This window comes from Bubalus bubalis, chromosome 8, assembly GCF_019923935.1.
Source record: "Bubalus bubalis isolate 160015118507 breed Murrah chromosome 8, NDDB_SH_1, whole genome shotgun sequence".
Classification (NCBI taxonomy): Eukaryota; Metazoa; Chordata; class Mammalia; order Artiodactyla; family Bovidae; genus Bubalus; species Bubalus bubalis.
The window spans coordinates 12,340,460-12,345,357 of NC_059164.1; positions in this window are offsets into that span (position 1 = coordinate 12,340,460).

Here is a 4,898-nt window from a genome sequence, read left to right on the forward strand (position 1 = left end):
TAGCTGAGGAAAGGCACAGTGAAGAGAAAGGGAAGATACATCCAATTTATCTCAAGATCCTTAACTAATTAGATCTGCAAAGACTGTTTCCATACAGTCATATTCTGAGGTTTTAAGTGGATATGAATTTTAAGGCAGATACTATTCAACCACTACAAATAGGAACTTACTTTTTTCCAATGTATTTTTTCATTGGTTACTGAGGGAATAGAGGAAAGATATTAATTTATTGCATGTAGATCATATGTGTAGGATCCCTTGCTGAAAATCCATGAAAATATTTTGCCAGTTTCTTCTTGGAGTCACTCTAATTTTCTGAGTGACCAATATTATTGATTGCAGTAAGTTCTATTTTAAATCTTTCTTTCAACCATTTATACTCTGTTTTCTCTATCTCTTTCCTTGTTTAGGACTTGTAATTAAGTCTTGAATACTTTTAATTTATTCAAATCTTCTTTTATGTCTTTTAGTAACATTTTATAATTTCTCCACAAGGGTCTTACACATCTTAAAAATCAATTTTATGTCTAAATGCTTTATGATTTTGGTACATATGTGAAAAAGGCCTTTTAAAAATAGTGTTTTCTACTTTGTTTTTAGTGATATATAGAAATATTTTAAAAATTGATCTTACATTTTATGCCGTACTGAATTTTCTTTGTGTTTCTAAGAACTTACTGTTTTATTTCTCTGGATTTACTAGTAGAAAATAACACTTTAGGCAAATAAAAAGAGTATCTTCCCTCCCTTACCAGTATTTATATTTTATTCCTTTTGGAGGGGGGTATTATCTAAGCCCTCCAAGATGCACTGAATATGAGTTTAAAATGAAGAAATGACTTTATCTAAGATGTTTCTAAAATTCTGTCATTAAATATGGTTTAGGTTTTTGATAGATACTTTCCTACACATTTAAGAAGCTTAGAAGTTGCTTCATCTTAAAAAGTAAAAATATGAACAAACTGAAAAACTACAAACTCTATTTAGATCCATCAGAGAAATGTAGTCACCAGGCATATTGCTGCCCCCACAAACTGAATAGACAGACTGGTGGATACAGAAAATTTCAACTTACTGGAGCAGAAACCCATGAAGAGAAACCTCTCTGGGAACGAGTGCCATGGTAGGAAAATCTGAACTGTAATCATTGAAAACTTGCTAGATGCTTAGTATGGACAAGTCTGAAAGTTAAAAGTTCCAGGGTAATCCAGTCATGCGGCCAGCTCCACACTTTTGTGAATTTTATCACTACGAGCGCCCCCAGGTCCTCACAGTGAATATCAGAGAAAACTCCCCCTGTGCTTCTAGCAGACAGGGGGAAAAGAACCTTTGTGAAACATGCCATTGCCTTCTATTCTTCTTAACAAAGGCTGCCCCCAGGATAAACTATTTTACCAGAGTCTAACCGGGTGGAATTTCATCAGAGTGCAGTGTACCTGGGGGCAGGGAGATACTCAACTCTAGCCCTGTGTCGGAGAAGGCAATGGCACCCCACTCCAGTACTCCTGCCTGGAAAATCCCATGGACGGAGGAGCCTGGTAGGCTGCAGTCCATGGGGTCGCTGAGGGTTGGACACAACTGAGCGACTTCACTTTCACTTTTCACTTTCACTTTTCACTTTCACTTTTCACTTTCATGCATTGGAGAAGGAAATGGCAACCCATTCCTGGAGAATCCCAGGGACGGGGGAGCCTGGTGAGCTGCCGTCTATGGGGTCACACAGAGTCGGACACAACTGAAGTGACTTAGCAGCCTCAGCAGCAGCCCTGTGTAGCCATCCCATCACAGTTAGGAGGGGGAAGAACTTAGAAGCACTGGTAAGGTTCACATTGCAGGGGCACAGGCTCTTCAAAAGACTGAGACCTAACCACAGAATCACAGAACACCTCCTCTCTTCCCACACCTCACCACATGTCACTAAAGGCATACTTACACTTCTTCCTTTACCTCCGTATACCATGTCTGGCTATCAAGCAAAACATTGGAAGGCATACTAAAAGGCAAAAACACAGTTTAAAGAGACCAAATAAGCATCATAGCCAGAGTCAGATATGGCAGGAATATTGGCATTTTCAGGCCAGAAAATTAAAATAACTATGACTAGTTTATTAAGGAATCTAATGGGACAGCTTGATTCCAGCTTGTGCCTCCTCCAGCCCAGCATTTCTCATGATGTACTCTGCACAGAAGTTAAATAAGCAGGGTGACAATATACAGCCTTGATGTACTCCTTTTCCTATTTGGAACCAGTCTGTTTTTCCATATCCAGTTCTAACTGTTGCTTGCTGACCTGCATACAGGTTTCTCAAGAGGCAGGTCAGGTGGTCTGATATTCCCATCTTCTTGGAGGAAGCACAAGCTGGATTCAAGATTGCCGGGAGAAATATCAATAACCTCAGATATGCAGATGACACCACCCTTATGGCAGAAAGTGAAGAAGAACTAAAGAGCCTCTTGATGAAAGTGAAAAAGGAGAGTGAAAAAGTTGGCTTAAAGGTCAGCATTCAGAAAACTAAGATCATGGCATCTGGTCCCATCACTTCATGGCAAATAGATGGGGAAACAGTGGAAACAGTGGCTGGCTTTATTTTGGGGGGGCTCCAAAATCACTGCAGATGGTGATTGCAGCCATGAAATTAAAAGACGCTTACACCTTGGAAGGAAAGTTATGACCAACCTAGACAGCATATTAAAAAACAGAGACATTACTTTGTCAACAAAGGTCCATCTAGTCAAGGCTATGGTTTTTCCAGTGGTCATGTATGGATGTGAGAGTTGGACTATAAAGAAAGCTGAGGGCCAAAGAATTGATGCTTTTGAACTGTGGTGTTGGAGAAGTCTCTTGAGAGTCCCTTGGACTGCAAGGAGATCCAACCAGTCCATCCTAAAGGAGATCAGTCCTGAATAGTCATTGGTAGGACTGATGTTGAAGTTGAAACTCCAATACTTTGGGCACCTAATGCAAAGAGCTGACTCATTTGAAAAGACCCTGATGCTGGGAAAGATAGAGGGCAGGAGGAGAAGAGGACGACAGAGGATGAGATGGTTGGATGGCATCACCGACTTGATGGACATGTGTTTGGGTGTACTCTGGGAGTTGGTGATGGATAGGAGGCCTGGCGTGCTGCAGTTTATGGGGTTGCAAAGAGTTGGACACGAATGAGTGATTGAACTGAACTGAACTGAATGAGATAGCTAGACAACACCTGAGAACAGACAGATAATGTAACAGAGGGGTGGAAGTCTCATGAAAGAAGCAAAGAGAAATGCTAGTGATCAAACCACTGTAACAGAAATGAAAAATTGCTTTGATGGGGCCATTAGACTACATACACCTGAGGGAAGAATCTCTGAGCTTGAGGATATCTCACTGGAAACTTCCAAACTGAAAAGCAAAGAGAAATAAAGACTGAAGAAAACAGGACAGAATAACCGGAAATTGTGAGACATCTAAAAAGATGTAATGTATGCATAATGGGAGTACCAGAGGAGAAGAGAGAAAGGAACAGAAGCAATATTTGAAGTGATAATGACTGAGGATTTCCTCCAAATTAATGTCAGACACCAAATCACAGTTGCAGAAAGTGCAGAGAATACAAAGCAGAGTTTTATGATAAAAACAAAAATTAAAAAAAAAAAAAACCTGCTACATCTAAGCATGTTATATTCAAACATTAGAAAATCAAAGAAAAAAAATCTTGAAAGGAGCCAGAGGGGAAAAACACCTTATCTACAGGGAAGGGGAAAAACACCTTATCTACAGGGAAGAAAAGATAAGAATTACATCCACTTTCTCAGAAACCATACAAACAAGAAGAGAGTGAAGTGAAATATTTAAAGCATTGAGAGAAAAACCACCAATCCAGAATTCTGTAGCCTGTGAAATCATCCTTTAATAGTGAAATACAAATAAAGACTTTCTCAAACAAATGAAAATTGAGGAAATTTTTTGCCAGTCGATCTGCCATGTAAGAGATGTTAAAAGAAATTCTTCAGAGAAGAAAGTGGTATAGGTCAGTAACTAGGCTCCAAATAAAGAAAAAAATAGCATCAGATAAGGAAAAAATGAAGATACCATTGAACTAAATACTGAACAAAATTGATTCCTGGACCACTGAGAACCTCTGGCTTGACCCTTCTGTGAAAGGACAACCAGAGACCAGGAAAAGAATGGTTCAGTTGAGTTCAGTTCAGTCGTTCAGTCGTGTCCGACTCTGTGTGACCCCATGAATCGCAGCACTCCAGGCCTCCCTGTCCATCACCAACTCCCGGAGTTCACTCAGACTCACGTCCATCGAGTCAGTGATGCCATCCAGCCATCTCATCCTCTGTCGTCCCCTTCTCCTCCTGTCCCCAATCCCTCCCAGCATCAGAGTCTTTTCCAATGAGTCAACTCTTCGCATGAGGTGGCCAAAGTACTGGAGTTTCAGCTTTAGCATCATTCCTTCCAAAGAAATCCCAGGGCCAATCTCCTTCAGAATGGACTGGTTGGATCTCCTTGAAGTCCAAGGGACTCTCAAGAGTCTTCTCCAACACCACAGTTCAAAAGCATCAATTCTTTGGTGTTCAGCCTTCTTCACAGTCCAACTCTCACATCCATACATGACCACAGGAAAAACCATAGCCTTGACTAGATGGACCTTTGTTGGCAAAGTAATGTCTCTGCTTTTGAATATGCTATCTAGGTTGGTCATAACTTTTCTTCCAAGGAGTAAGCGTCTTTTAATTTCATGGCTGCAGTCACCATCTGCAGTGATTTTGGAGCCCAAACAAATAAAGTCTGACACTGTTTCCACTGTTTCTCCATCTATTTCCCATGAAGTGATGGGACCAGATGCCATGATCTTAGTTTTCTGAATGTTGAGCTTTAAGCCAACTTTTTCACTCTCCACTTTCAT